Genomic DNA, 16,824 nt, shown 5'->3' on the forward strand with positions numbered 1-16,824 from the left:
GTCTCTCCCTGTTTCCAGCTTCAGAAAAATGAAAAAAAAAAAAAAAAAAGATACTATGTTTTTGTGTGTGTATGACAGAGAGAAAGAGACAGAGAGAGGGACAGATAGGGACAAACCAACAGGAAAGGAGAGAGATGAGAAGCATCAATTCTTTGTTGCGGCACCTTAGTTGTTCATTGATTGCTTTCTCATATGTGCCTTGACTGGGGGCCTATAGCAGAGTGAGTGACCCCTTGCTCAAGCCAGTGACCTTGAGCTCAAGCCAGCGACTTTGGGGGTCATGTCTATGATTCCACGCTCAAGCTGGTGACCCTGAACTCAAGCCTGTGACCTTGGGGTCTTGAAACTGTGTCCTTTGTGTCCCAGTTTGACTCTCTATCTACTGCGCCATCACCTGGTCAGGCACATCAGAGAACTTTTCAATTATCGGTGCAATCTCTAAAGAATATTCATTAATTTCAAAGAGATTCAGCAGGTGCCACTGTAATTTTAGCTTCCTCTTTTATTTTCAATACCTCCTCTTATCCCCAGTGAACTGAAATTTGCAGACCAACAAAGAAAGGTAGGATTATTTAGGAGCAGTGAGGGCCATGAAAAACCACATTGAATTTTTTTATTGCTAAATTTTGTTTATTGTGGCAAAATATACACAACCTCAAATTTACCATTTTCACCATTTTAAGTATACCATTCAGTATCATTAAGTATATACATTCACACTATTGTTCAACCATCAGCACCATGCATTTACATTTTATAATTCCAAACTGAAACTCTGCCCATTAAACAAGAACTACTATCTCTTCTCCCTGCCAAGCCTCTGTACCCCCTATTCTACTTTCTGTCTGTATGAAATTGACTATGATTGGTACCTTGTATGAATTGCTTTTACATTTCTACTTTCTCACATTCTGGAAACAGAACTCCCATTTCTGTTGCTATGTTGTGTAGGCTCAGTATGAAGTTCTTTGACAAATTTTTATCTCAGAGGAGACTTTGCATTTAAAATTACATCTTTATTTAATCAACAACTAATCTTCCAATCTAAGGTTACACTGGAACTGAAAAGAATTTGAAAAGTAATTAAGATTTTCTTTCCAAGGGCAAACACTGCATCAATACATATACCCAGCACAGAATGGGTACCTACAGGCACCCATGTTGGGTGAATGCTACATTTAATATCAAAAATAAAATAATACTAAATGTTAACATGCCACTGAATAACTTTTATTGGAACTTATAAAAACTAGATCATAAAATTTAAATTATTAAAAATAATTACATTGCTTTTTACATGCCTTTATAATTGTTTTGAAATATTTGGAAATTTTTAATTTACATTTTACTATAAACAAACTATATTTTTACATGTTTATTTAGTAATAATCAAAGTTACTAGTAGCTTTTCAATCCTTTTTAAAACTACTTTTAAAATCAGACCAGTAATAATGACTAAATGATGTTTTAAATGGCCAGTAAATTCCATTTTAGAATCTCATCAACTTGTACTTCAGATTTAACTGATAATGGGTGGGTGTACATTCTCAAGTATGCAGCAACCTCATGTAGGGGGATTACACCTCCATTTTTCAGTGAGGACACTGAGATCCAGAGATGTTGAGCAACCTCCTTAAGTCACACTCAGAGCCATGTCCAGTCTGGGAATCAGAGTCATGTCTTCTACCTCTAAGTCAAACTCCAGGAGATACCGAGTGTTCTGTATACCTACATCTTTTCTCTTTTCCATGTCATCATTTGCTTATAGCACCACCTTCTTTCGGTTTCTAGTGAGCATAGCATTTTACTACATAGTCCGAGACTTTTATCTCTGATGTCTAAAGTATTCGTAGTCAGCTTGGTATCTTCCACAAGACTCCCTGTTTCACTCACTAAAAACTTGATGAAATGAAGCAATGTTGTTGCAGCTGCAAAGTGTATTATGTGAGGCTGTTTTCCTGGTGCCAAAACATTAGGACAAAAACAGTAGAAATTTCTGTCAATTATCCAGAAGTTTTTATCATAAACCTCTATTTGGAAGTAAATAGGACTTCCAAAACACATGTCTGTGCCTTTCATATGGAAAAAGGAAAGTTAATAATATGTAGCAGCAGCTCTACTATTAGCAGAACTAAGTCTCTGTTGCTAGGTAGACTACTTGTCTTTATGATGTCCAGTTAACAAATAAAATCAGTCTTTTGTAAGATTTCAGATTGACTACACAAACTTGGGAAAAATTTAGTTTTCTCACTGGTAATGGACTCAATCCCCATTTATATCCCCAGATATAATGGCTGCCAAATTTTGATTTTTATAAATTGGTAACAAGAGACAGCCTATGAAATAGGTTATTAGTAGTGTGCTCAAATAGCAAAGTTATTATAAATTTAAGTTATAAATTAAAACCTGGATATTTAAAGAACTTGGATATAAAACTATTTTGTATTTAGGGCTCTCTGGATTCTATAAATATATTATTTATATAAATAAATGCATAGTCAGTGATATTACATAACTGATGTTTAGGATTCATCTTCTGTAGTATGTAAAACAAATTGAAAGCGTCAACATAATGGATTGCATAGATGACCCATCTGTCAAGCAGTTATTTTTTGGCACCTCCCTAACAGAAAATTCACTGGGGATCAATTGAAAGTCTATATGTTTTATGTCTGCTATATATTATGTGAGCCTACATATTCATTTAATTAAAATTTCATAAAGCCTAAGATTATACTCTATCCTCAGACTATGAAAAACATACTCTTGCCCTGAATTCAATGTCACTATAATTGAACCTCCTTTGCCAATAACAAAGCTTTGTATTCTTTGGGTTTCAGACAACTTTAATATGAACTTTATCCCCACATAGTTTATAGTACCTTATAACACAATAAACTAACTATATTTCATAAGCAGTCTTAGAAAGAGAAGGTAAGAACTGTTAGCCATGAGAAAAGAGGTGTTTTTAGATGCAATTAGAGGGAAGACAAGGAGTCAATGTGATGCCTGTGACTCTAAATCAGAGGTTGGGAACCTTTTTGGCTGAGAGAGCCATGGACACCACATATTTTAAAATGTAATTCCATGACAGCCATACAACGACCCATATACAACACCAATAAAAATTTGGTGTTGTCCCAGAGGACAGCTGTGATTGGCTCCAGCCACCTGCAACCATGAACATGAGCGGTAGGAAATGAATGGATTGTAATACATGAGAATGTTTTATATTTTTAACATTATTATTTTTTTTATTAAAGATTTGTCTGTAAGCCAGATGCAGCCATCAAAAGAGCCACATCTGGCTCGCAAACCATAGGTTCCCGACCCCTGCTCTAATATCTACAGATATCAGCTCCTGCTCTGATTATTATTGACCTGGTAGAAGTACAATCTCCTAAAAGTTTAAATCACCTTTGGAGAAAAGAAAGTTCTTAGTAAATCTCCAATCAGCAGAAGTAGAATTCTAACAACCTGAAACTGAACCATTTTGTTTCTTCTATACCCCAACTCTAATCATGCCTAGAAGAGGCTTCTGAACACAGCTTCTCCTAGGCAGAAAAACTTCCATGGGAAGAAAGATGGACTATGAGCATTTGCAAGGAATAAGGCATAGTGAAGTAGTGTCCACTTGATGATCTTAGGACTGTGTCAAGAAGGAGAACCCTCATCAACTGCCTCCTAAGTACTGGGAGCTGTAATACACACCTCACTGGAGTATCTTGTGCATTCTTCACACTTAGCCTGAAAAACTAGGTATTGTTATCATCCTCATTTTACAGATGAGAAAACATAATTAGAAGTATGAAGTTACAATCTCCCATGTTCCTCTAAATTTGCTGCCTAAGTGCTTACCCCTCTGCCATACTAGCTTGTTCTGTGTTCCTGTGACTTTAGTGTTTGTGGCCTGGAGGTCATTCTTTGCTTCTCCTATCACTTAGAACTTTCAGTATTGGCTCCATACCATTTAGTTTCATGTGGAAACCATTAGTACTGAGATTGTAGAACATCATTTTTTAAATCATTCCTATTTGGCCCAGATCCAGCTTCATGGCAAACATTTCTTTTTAGGCTGTTGTGCATGTCTGGGGTTTGCAGACCAAGCAGCTCTTCCCTTTCGCTTTGGGAACTACCTGTCCTTCAATGAATACAGGCTTGATGGGACAATCAGTCAAGGAGCTCTCATTTTGTTCTTTTCTTAGCCAAAATAGTGGGGAAAGACCTAACTAGGCACACCAGACCTCGTTCTGGAACAGAAAACACAACACCCCAAAATGGTGGGTTTCCAGTGAGAATGACATCCCCACAATATAGACCTCAGGAATTTTTTTTCAAAGGCTAATACCTCTTGTTTTCCTTCAATGCTGTGAGTTACCTCATATTATTCCATTAGATTTTTAAAATATATAGCCTGGCCCTGGCCACGTAGCATAGTTGGTTAGAGTGTTGTCCCAATATACCAAGGTTGTGGGTTGGATCCCTGGTCAGGGCACATACAGGAATTAACCAAAGAATGCATAAATAAGTGGACCAACAAATTAATATTTCTCTCTCTCTCTCCGTCCCCTCTCTCTAAAATCAATCAATCAAAGAAAAATAAAAAAAGAAAAGAAATAAAAAGATAGCCCGAAGCAATTTTTATTTAAAGACAGACAACCTCATGTGAAATAGGTTCAGCAGTAAAGCCCTAGGAACTCAAGTCCTACTATCTGAACTCGCCAAGGCCGGTCAAGGCAATGCTGCACACCCTCTTCTCCTGGTGAGCTCAGACTGAGTCTGTGCAAGGTGAGCCAGGAAAAGAGGCTTTTCACTCATCAAGTCTCTCTGGGAAATCAACCAACTAGAGAAAGTCGGGCATACAGGAAATAAATTCAAGAGACCAAGGGAAATAAGAGAAAAAAAAAGTCAAAACAGAGGAAATGAAGTTTGAGAAAACAATCAGAGACGAGAAATAGGTATTAGGTTGCATAGGTCTTTCAGAAAACACGTCTTCCCGATAAATCATCACGGATATCTGTGTCCTGTTCAATTACATGACTAATGCTGTGCAGCGTGGCACTTATAATCTAATGCAGTTTGACTGACCTAATCCATCAGAAATGACACATCAAAAATGAGCCTGTCAGCATGACTAATTGAAAAAGAAGCTGCTCTTTGAAATTTCATTTTTAAATGAACTTTGAGAATGTTAATAAACTTGATTACCAACATTAAAAAAAAAAAAACTTTTAAATGCCCTTTCCTGTCCCCACTAAAAGCCTGATGTCCAAACGAAAGATCTGGACTCTCTGGCCCGGAGAGACTGGCTGCTCTACGCTCAGTCTCAGCAAATTTAAATGCCTGGGATCACACTCTTCATCCAAAATCTCTTGATTTCTTATTCTAAAGTTTTCATATTCAACCACGTCGAGCTATTTTCCTATCTTAGTCACTCCCCTTTAGGAAAAGAGAATTTCTAGGCAAAGGATAATCATGAAGCAATTTCTTCTTACAGTTTTTCTTTTTTAAGTTGTAAGAGTCATACTTCTTTCTCAGGGTCCTCCCTCACTCTTTGTAAAATGCAGTTAATTAATGCCTGTGTTTTGTCTGGGCAGCAAAGTATAATGGTTCTGTCTGACCTTTGCAAGCAAAGCAAAGACCTCAGCCTGGCTGGGGTCTCTGAGGTGTAGCCCTGTTTAGCTCTTCAACCATTCCAGCAAGACAGGCCATACCTTAGAAGCAAAGGAAGCTGGCTTTGGATTGGTTTGCATGTATCCTATGAAATGAATCTGGTGGGAGTCCAAGACATATCCCTAGAACTAGAAACATAACATGCCAGAGTCTTCCCGTAATCTAGTCACATGAGCCCACCTGACTGGCTAGTCTTCTGCCTTAGTATGTTTTATGGACCTCTACGCTCCTGTGACAACCACACCCCTGTCCTTACAGCCTCAGCCCATTGGGCTGGGACCTGGTCTTCTGCCTTGTTTGTGCTAGCTCTGTCTTCAGGGATTGACTTTTTAAAAAAAGAAATAGGTAAAATTAATTTTTTTAACATTTTTTCTCAATCACAGTTGATAATAGAATGTTATATTGGTTTCAGGTATGTAACATAGTGATTGGGCATTTGTGTAATTTACAAAATGACCATCTTGATAAGTCTAGTACCCATTGGACACCATACATTGTTATTACAGTATTATTGACTAAATTTCCTATGTCTATATACAATGGAATATTACTCAGCCATAAAACAGAATGAAATCTTGCCATGTGTGAGATGGATAGACCTAGAGGTCCTTATCCCTGAAATAAGACAGAGAAAGACAAATACCACAGAATTTCAATCAAATGTGAAATCTGAAAGAAGAAAACCACCAAAATAAGAGAACAAACAGAATAGAAAGAAATTATGAAGAAAACATCTTGATGGTTGTCAGATGGGAAGAGGAGGGAAGGGTGTGTGAACAAGTGAAGGGGTTAAGAGGTACAGAACGGCAGTTATAAGAATAGTCACACAGATTGACTTTTTAATCACTAGTCACCAGACATGAGCAAGAATGGTCCTGTTCCAAGTAGCTCATTCTACTCAAAGTCTTGGCACCTGCTGCTGCCTGATTTTAAGGCTCATACACTGTCTGGACCTGTGGCTTGTGCCCCACGTATTGAATTGGACCTTTTGATGTTAGCTGTGGACCAATCAGAATGGACAAAACCTTTAGATCCTGACCCTCAGGAAGCAGCTCCATCATCAGATCCAGTTCTTTACCTCTGGGCCCACTGACTTGTAATAATGTCCCCCTGCATTTTCCAGCAGCACAAACATTTCAATGATTCTAGCATATTTTGTAGTCAAGTCCCCACCCTGAATTATGTCAGAACATGAAATCATGGAGAGAGAATCACATATTTCCAAAAGTAAAAGGTATGCCATTAAAAGTTGTTCAAAAGTATCTGCAGAGAGAATTCCCAATGGCAATTAGCAAGGACATGTTAAAAACAAACAAAAAAAATTTTATTATTTAAAAAAAAATGTACACGCACAACCATCAGAGTGTTGGGGTACAGGTTACAACAGTGCTTAGCTCAAAGAAGAGATCAATAGTTATTGTCTGAACAAATAATTTCTAGTAGTTATCAACTGTAAGTAATTTAAACCTCTGTTCAAAATCTATCTCTTTGTAACCTTTCAGTATGTAAATAGCTCACAAAAAATTGCCAAATTCTTTCATCTGGGTTCTTTGTGGATTATAGGAGTACTTTTATTCCAAGTTTGGCTATTACACCTACCTATATTAACAGTATCATTAAAAGCAAGAGACGAATAGGGAGCAGTAGAGAATATAGCTTTAATTACTGCAGAACCAGCAGCAGGACAAGAGAATCGTCGGTTTCTGCTCCTCCATGAAGGCTGAGCAAGGGTCTTCGAGGTTCAGAGGTATGTGATCAGACGATGAATTGCAGGCCCTTGTCAGCATTGGGTTGAGGTGTCTGCGCTCAGCACGGGCAGGAATTAAACAATGCCTTCAGCAATTGTCTGACACCCTTACTGGCAGCAAACAACTCCAGAAGGAGCCACCCTTGGCCAACAATTTATCTTTTCATCCCTGTTTGTCCTGCAGTACCTGGAACAGCCACATTAGAAGGTGGTAATTGATGGCTTTGATTTCCCAAGAAAAATAATGTGGGCAGTTATCCAGTTCAGGGACAAGCCCTTGTGGATATGAAACTGTGCCCTCTCAGTGACAGCAGACTGTTATAGATCTTTAAACTGTCATTTCTGCTGTGAACCAAGTCCCAGCAAATGTGGGCTTCTTTTGCGTATTACTGTCCCTGTCCTAGTCTGAGAACAGCTGGGGACTCACCAGACGTCTGCCTCAGCTGAACATTGCCCCACTGCATCCACTCGCATTCTACGGCTCCATTATGGCTTGAGATTCTATCTGTCTGCATTTGCAGTTTTGATTTGTTGTATTATTTTCAAACAGTGTCAGGTATGGATATCTCATCTCCCACATTAGAGAAGACTTGTGATGGGAAGAAAAAGAGCTGTATTGATGCCATGTGGCAATAGAGTAGTTCCTTTCCCAAACCCATTTCACTGGACTACCACCACACTTGACAGGAGTGTGTATATCCTTTCTTAGTAGAGAGACTATGTCTGAAGGCATAGGCAAAAGACTTTTCTGTGACCTCCACATATTTGGAAATACTATCCTATTTCTCAGAAAATAAGACAGTGCAATTTATTTCAAGCTTAGAAATATAAGGCCTCCCTTAAAAATAAGACCTAGTGCGTCTTTAGAAGCAAAAATTAATATTAGACACTGCTTATTTTCGGGGAAACAGTAGATTGTTGTACATGGAAATACAGTCACAAGAAATTCTTGATAAAATTCAGAGTTTGGCTGGTTATGTTTGTGATGACATGACTATAGTATATTAATAAATGTTGGATTTTTGTTCAACAATATATATAAATTCTTGTTCATGGAAAAATAAGACATCCCCTAAAAATAAGATCTAGTGCATCTTTAGGAGCAAAAATTAATATAAAACAGTCTTATTTTGGGGAAACACAGTATCATTTATATTTAAAATTCTCCTGAATTATGCATTTTATACATTATATTTACATTTATTATAATATATAATAACATTTAAAATTATTTAATAGAGGCCCTGGTCAGTTGGCTCAGTGGTAGAGCATCGGCCCAGCATGTGGAAGTCCTAGGTTTGATTCCCAGCCAGGGCACACAGGAGAAGCACCCATCTGCTTCTCCACCCTCTCCCTTCTCCTTTCCCTCTATCTCACTCTTCCCCTCCTGCAGCCAAGATTCCATTGGAGCAAAGTTGGCCCGGGCACTGAGGATGGCTCTATGACCTCCAACTCAGGTGCTAGAATGTCTCCAGTGGACAGAGCATCACCCCCTGGTGGGCATATCAGGTGGATCTCGGTTGGGTGCATGCAGGAGTCTGTCTCTGCCTCCCCTCCTCTCATTTCAGAAAAATAAATAAATAAATAAATAAATAAATAAATAAATAAAATTATTTAATGGAGAACAAAATCAATACTCCAAGAAGAAGGAGATTTCTCTTTGGCTGCTTCTGCTTAGGGTGTGTGGCCTGGGATGTGCACCATCCTGGAGATTTGGAGACTCTATCAAACAATAGCCCTGAAAGGGAGGTATCATTGTGTCAATTTGAGAAACATACCAACTGGGAGTATTGAATAATTTGCTCAAGTTCATGGGCTGACCCATGACAATTCTGGGACCCAAACACAAGCAGTCATTTCCACCAGACCATACTACAGGGGTTCTTCTCTAATAATTTTGTTTCTTCTCTTTCTTTTCTTTTTCTTTCTCTTACCTTAGCACTAAGTATATACTGTATTTTTAAAATTAAGTCATAAATTTTTGATAGCATTTTTTTTCTTTGGAAGTAAAGTCTTCTTTAAAACCCCTGTACAAAATTGTAGAAAATGCCATCACCAACCCTCTGCTGAGGCTGCGTTCCTCTGAGCTGATGTTTCTGGCAGAGTGACTGAGTAGCAGATCATCAGCTCCAAGTTCTAACTCCAGTGATACTACTAAAATACTTCTTTGTGCTGCCTTTCTATCATTTGTATTACTTAGGGGTTGAATTCATGTCTTGGGGGTCCCCATATGGCTCTTTTCCACAGTGGAAGAACTCATTGAGAAGAGAGAATCCACACCTATTAGCCTTTTCATAATATTGCTTGGACTGATTCAAGGCAGCATATATTTTTCAACCAATGTGTCATTTGTTTGTTTGTTTTTCTGCACAGTAATGCCATGATGCTTATTCTATATTTAGTATTCTTTTCTTGGTTTGCCCTGTTGTCTAATATTCTACCAGAACTGTGTGAACTGGAGACCAAGGTTAGCTGATCCTTGATGAAGCCCCCAAATCTCATCAGCAGACCCATTTTTATTCTCTGGCTAAAGCTTCCCTTGACTATCTGGCTTTTGGGCAGGCTTCATCCCAGCTGCAGCAATAGGCCCAGTAGAGTGTTGATTTGTCTTGGCTCAAATGTAACTCACAGTGTTATTTTTACAATCTGGCAGTTCTATGTGAAGAGAGGAAATCTTCTTCCATCAGCCACCAGCTACCCCCTACTGTCTGAGAACTTCTGATCTGCAGTGATTCAGGAAGCAAAAACTATAACCTCCTGACCTCAGTTTTTAGCATCCTTCACCATTGGGAAGATGATTACAAAGGGTTTAATTAGCTTCCACGGCTCACCATTCTACTTCTCCGGATTTAGTGTTTAATTTAGTGCTTTTTTGGAGAAAAAAAATGTGAGCCTTACAGTTTTCTGGAGAATGATATGGATTGGTTTTTGAGATTTATTTATTTCTCTTTTGAGCAGGAGGTACAAACCAATTGAAGTTCATTTGTTTTTTGCAAATGCAGAAAACTTCAGGAGAACATTATTAAACTATACAGTTAAATGGATTTTAGATTTGGCTCTCCAGACTATTGAATGATGATAATTACTTTGAAGGCTTTGTAACAGCCACTTTTGGTCATGCTCACTAAGTCATTCAATTTAACTCTTAATCAACATTCCCCTAAAAAGTCTGATGTTATCTTCAACCTCCTCCCTTCTCTCTCATTAGCAATGTTCAATTATACCAGATGGAGGTAACTTTATTTTTCTAACTATCTCTAGCATCAGTTTATTTATAAATTCCTTAAATATTCATTGAAAAATAATGGCAAGATATTTGAATTTTACCAAACAGAAGATATATTAAGGGCAAATAAGAACACGAGATGTTCAACATCACTAGTTTCTAAGAAATACAAATTACAACCACAATAAGGTACTAATAGACACCTATTATAATGGCTTAAAAAATGATACTACCATGTGCTTCTGAGGATATAGAGCAACTGGAACTCTCCTACATTGCTGGTGGGAGTATGGAACGGCATAGGATTTTGGAAAAACAGTTTTGCAGTTTTTGTTGAGCATACTCTTATCATATGACTCAGCATTCCCACTCCTAAGCATTTACCCAAATCAAATGAAAAAGTTATATTCACACAAAAACATGGATGATTTTTAATCCTCCAAACTGGAAACAGACCTAATGTCTTTCACCTGGACCATGAATAAACTTTGGTACATACATACCATGGAATACTATCCAGCGATAAAAAGAAATGAACTATCGATGATACACACAATAACATGGATAAATCTTAAATGCATTATACTAATGGAAGAAGAGAGATTCAAAATGCCAGGTGTATGTGGTTGCTAGGGGCTGGAGCTGAGAGACTGGCTGTCGAAGGACAGTGTGAGGAAATCTTGGGAATGATGAAACCGTTGTAGATCTTGACTGTGGTAGTGGTTTTTCTACCATACAGAACTGTCAAAATTTGCAAACAAGATGAATTTTTCTATATGTAGATTTTTCTGTAGTAAGAGAAAAAGTAAACCATATTGCTTTCTAGGACCTTATGTCCTAGTTCTGTGTCCTCGGTCAGCATTGAAATTCATGCTCCATGCTTTTCTTTTGTATCTTGTCTACTCTAGCATCTATAATGATCTATCCTCCAGCTCTCCTGTCTCCACTTCATTTCCTATAATGTTGCCAAAGGAATCTTTTTATGATGTAAATTTGGATATGTTTTTTATCCTGTGGTTGGGCACAGTTCCATGAGTTGTGGCATCTTAGTGCCTTTAGAACACTATTTTGTGTTTTCAGTTTCCCATGTGATGGGTCTCTCCTGCCTAGGGAGAAGTTAGACACCCACTTCTCCAGTCTACCTGGCCCCTACAGTGCTGGCAGGTGACGTGGGCTCTACCAATCAGAAGAATCTTGCTTGCAAGATTGATTTGAGAGGCAGTGATGTGGGATGTGCAGTATGAAATTCAGTTCTTTCCACGGTGACAGACATGGCTTTCTTAGAAGGATCGGTGGAATTTTTGTCAGCCAGTGTTCAAGGTCATGTGTGTGGCTGCCGGAGTCTGTTCAATGGATGCGATTGAGAGTGGGCTTTCCTAGAGCCTCCAATCCTGGACTCTGTCTTTTCTGGAGTGCTTCTAAACTAGTTATTATCCTTTAATATTTTTTTCCCCTTAAACTAGAGTGGTTACTGTTTGGCATTAGTCTAGTTTGCCTCTGAATCTCAGCTGATACATCTGTCCATAAACATTCAATAGCTTCCTCTGGCCTTAGGAAAACATCCATACTTTTTCCTTTTTTTCTTTTTAGTGAGTGGAGGGGAAGTAGAGTGACAGACTCCTGCATGTGCCCCAACCCAGATCCACCCCGCAAACCCACTAGGGGGTGATGCTCTGCCCATCTGAGGCTGTTGCTCCGTTGCTCAGCAATGGAGCTGTGTTTTTTTGTTGTTGTTTGTTTGTTTGTTTGTTTGTTTGTTTTTAGTGCCTGAGGAGAACACATGAAGCCATCCTCAGCACCTGAGGCCAACTCCCTTGAGCCAATCTAGCCATGGCTGCAGGAGGGGAAAAGAGGGGGGGCAGAGAGATGGAGAAGCAGATGGTTGCTTCTCCTGTGTGCCCTGACCGGGAACTGAACAGGGACATCCACATGCTGGGCCAACACTCTACCACCTAGCCAGCAAGCCAGAGCCAACATCCATACTTCTAATCATAGCCTTCAACATACAACTCTGTGTACCCTCTAGACCATACTTTTCTTTATGTGCGCTATGTTTTAGTCACCATGAACTTGCAAATACTGCAACTATTGCATCCTTATTTATAATTTCATGCCTTTGCTCTTTCATGCCTCAAACAAAGGGAATTCCATAATCCTTTCTAATCATTTTGTAGCCTTCTTTGTATGTTGTTGCTGTTCATTCTTCATTCCTATTCATGTTCCAAAACCCATCCCAGAACATCACCAGCTCAAGTGCCATCTGTGAAGATTTTCGCTGATAGCCCTGCCATGGTCCCAGAGCCCCAGATATGTTTGCTCCCTCTCTATTTGAGAACTTCTTTGTATTATAATGACTTCAATAATGCTTATTGAGCCTAAAGGTAAAATTTAAATGATGGGTTGAGGTTCATTCGGTAAAGAATGAGAAGAATGGGTCTATGCAGAGAAAGCACACAGAAACTTGGCTGGCAGGCATATGAGAGCGGAGCATTCACACGAGGGCACTATGACTAAGGCCTGGGAAGCAGGTGAGCCTCCTTCCCCTTTCTGTCAATTGTTTTTAGGCACAAGCCAAGTATTACTCATCTTTGTGAAATCAAGTCAGGCATGAAGTAAACATTCAGTAAATGTTTACTGAATTAATATATGAATAACCAGATCTTGTCTCTCCCCAAAACTTTTGTCTGATAATTGAATTGGAGAAAATAACTTAAAATTATGCTTAATTTCCTGCTCATTGATTCAGGGCTAGGATGTAAGAAATAAGAAATGCCTTTAATTATCAAGAAAAGTCTCCTATATCTTCACACTAATAGTGCAGTGTTGTATTGATATAATAGTGGTAGATTAACTTCAAAAGTGTTGTCTTGGATAATTATTCAAGAGCCATAAATTTAACCATCTTTAAGTGCCTCTCAACACAGCGAATATCCTTATCTACATTTTTTTATTTGATCCTATCATTTTTGAAATCTCACAAATCAGCTCTCTGATGTGTTCTAACATTATAGCCTGCACAAAAAGAGGCAAAATGATTTTCTGATCATGACAGAAGAAATCAATGGCATAATCAGGAGTCATTCTTTCCCATTTACAGCTTTGGGTCATTTTTTGGTAAAAGAGATATCAAATGAGGGTAAGGCCTGCTTTATATAAATCCATACAGCGTAGACAGCTCAAGTAGCCCCATACTCCCAGGGTACAGAAGAAAGGCTTCCTGTTGAGGGTACAACCGGTGGCACTGAGCTTCACTATTGTCCACTGGGCTTATAACTGATATGCATGCCTTTGATGACATCCAAACCTTGCCCTTCCCATCAGATAACAATGTCTTTCCTTTGACTCGGTATCAAAGTTAAGCTGAATTTTAATCACCTCCTTAATGCTTAACTTCACAGAGAAACAGATTGAGTCTTAAGGATGCCTTTCGGATGTTTTCAATGAACCAAAGGCGCAGACTTGCTGTCATCTGCATCCAAGGACAAACTGTAATTGGTTAGACTAGCAAATTGCTTTTTCTTATTGGAAACTGCCATTGGCACATTAGATTGAAAATAAAATCTTTACTGTATGGATGTGATACAGTTCTTCACCACGCAGCTGTAAGTGAAAAGTTGTTTTTCTAAACTAATGTTTATAGAGATAATTCAGTTTGTGATATTGAAGGACATAAATTTGGGAGATTACCAAGAATGATTCAGCTTTTATTTTTTTCTTGAACGCCTGCAATTGCTTTATTTTTTTCTCCTTCCTTAAACGTGTGATGGTACATTCATCTTGTTAGAAGCATCTCCAGAAGATATAAATGAGCAGTTTCCCTAAGAGGACAGTGAGAATTGAAAGGAGGAATATGCCATCATCATAAACATGGCCCCCAGAAGACAGACATGGTACTTCATATTGATGCCATTAATCATGGTGAGGCCCTGTGGCTGTCTGCTACACAGATCTCAACTGGACACAGTTCTATGTGTCCAAGAGGCTCATTTCTGGATGTTAAAGATGGTTAGCTCTATGCTTTACTTTAGTAGAAACTCATGGAAATGAATGACAGTTGCTACTAACCTGGACATGAGGTGCTCAGAACAATTCCTCATAAATAAATAAGGTATCACAAGTTTCTAAAGCAGAATAAAAATATTCTTCCAATGCAACCTGCCATTCCACAGCTGCCTGAAAATAATTGGCTAGTTTAATTAGCCAGTAATGGTGCAACTTGAACATCTATTTTTTACTTCCAAAACTTTTCACTCTCTTCTATTGATATATCTGCACTGCGGATAAGCTTGATAAACAGCATCGCGGTACAGCGGAAATGGCAGCATTCGGAAGCTGGCTGTGTAGATTAGGCTCTAACTGGCTGGAGACAATATCTGGGGCTAATGGATATTTTCCATGACACGTGGCATTCATCAAAATTTAAGGACAGTCACCCAAATCCAAGAAAATTTGGTAAGTTGAGTTCAATATTTAGATGTCTTAACACAGGGCCACCCTAAATCTTGGGTTTCAGTTTCTCTATGCCTTTATCTACAGTGGGCTTTGAAGTCAGACTGTTGGGGTCTTGATCAGGGTCTCACCACTTACTATGTGCGAGCTTGGGCGAGTAATTTGGCCTCAGTTGCCTTATGTTAAAAATGGCATTTTTGTGAGGCCTAAATACATGCTAAATCATTAAAACACAGGGTCTAGTACATGATAACAATAACTGTTTTCTGGATCTTACACATTTCTACAAGTAGAAGATTCATGCTTCTAAACCCCACTCTCGGCCGGGGTTCAGTTTCATTACTACCAGTCTTCCTGATGTCATTAGGCCTACTGATGTTTTCAGTGTATTGAGGGTGTTGAGTGGCACATGGACTAATTTTTCTATCCTTTTTCTTGCTGTGGTGTCTGCAGGCTGAAAGAATTGAAAGCAATCAAGAGAGTCACTTCCTAGATAGGCTCTGAGACAAAGGCTGTCTGTGTATGCATGAGTGAGCGTCTGGGGGGGGGGCAGTGACAAATTCCTGCAAGATGTGAAATTGGGTGGATAATAACTAGAGGCAGCTTTGTGGTAAGGGATTGATCATTTTTAGCAAAAGGCTAGGTGCTACTGAAAGAGCCATCGAAAGTGTGAAATTGTTAGGCTTTGAGAAGATAAGCACAGAGTAAAATATCAATTCCTCAAATACAAAAAGGGTTGAAGGTTGATCTTTCTAGACAGCCTGATGGTCAGGTACAGTATATTGGCATTTACTATAGGTGTAGATGTGTGTAAAGCCATATAATTATTTGTTAGCCCATCTGATTGATGATGAGCTCCTTGAGAGAAACATAATTTACTTGTCTTTGAATCCCCACTGTTGACCTAGTGCCTAGCGTAGAGTAAGTGCTCACTAAAAGTTTGATAAATTAATTAAAGAATGAATAAGTGGGTCCTAAAAGGAAGGATTTCTTATTAGTCAGATTGGGGTTGCAGGGTGGGTGGCAAGTTTTGTTTTACTGTTGGTAAACTTATTCCATGTCTGTCTTTAAGGGTTCCAGATAAAAGTAAGGCTTTCTTTGATACTCCTATTTGCTTGGGAAGTTCTCAGCTTTAATTTTGTGAGCAGAGGTAATCTTCTGATTTGTAAATAAGTCATATAACAAATTTGGAAAGAAAATAAAATTATATAAAGATCTGGAGCATCATCATATCATTACACAGCATCCATGGGATTGTGTTATTCTGGTGGTGATTAATTTGGAGTTATAGGTTGGGATATCTGTTACAATTGGTGCTGCCAGATCCTTAAGTCATTCTTTAGAGTCATCAACTAATCTTCATAGGAAAGGATTATTTCTAGCAGTAGGGGAGGGAGTTTAAGATTGATTATGTAAAAGTGTCTGAATTTCTGAATGAATGGAATAAAATGCTTCAGGACAGAAATTACAAACAGGAAACTAACACTTATGAGTAACAGTTTAAAGAGTTTGAAGATACTTTGGGTATCAATAAGTTGGTTTGTCCATGCTATATGGTTAAGCATCTTAAATTGCTAGACACTGTTTCCCTAGTGATGAAACAATGATGTTAATGGAGTAGTCTGAAATTGCACAGGACTTTCTGACTTTCAGAAAGTTTTCAGGTCCCCTAGAAATAGAGGTACTTCAGGAGCCCTGCACTAGGTCTAAGATGATAATAAGAGCCACT

Source organism: Saccopteryx bilineata, chromosome 8, assembly GCF_036850765.1.
Source record: "Saccopteryx bilineata isolate mSacBil1 chromosome 8, mSacBil1_pri_phased_curated, whole genome shotgun sequence".
Taxonomy (NCBI): domain Eukaryota; kingdom Metazoa; phylum Chordata; class Mammalia; order Chiroptera; family Emballonuridae; genus Saccopteryx; species Saccopteryx bilineata.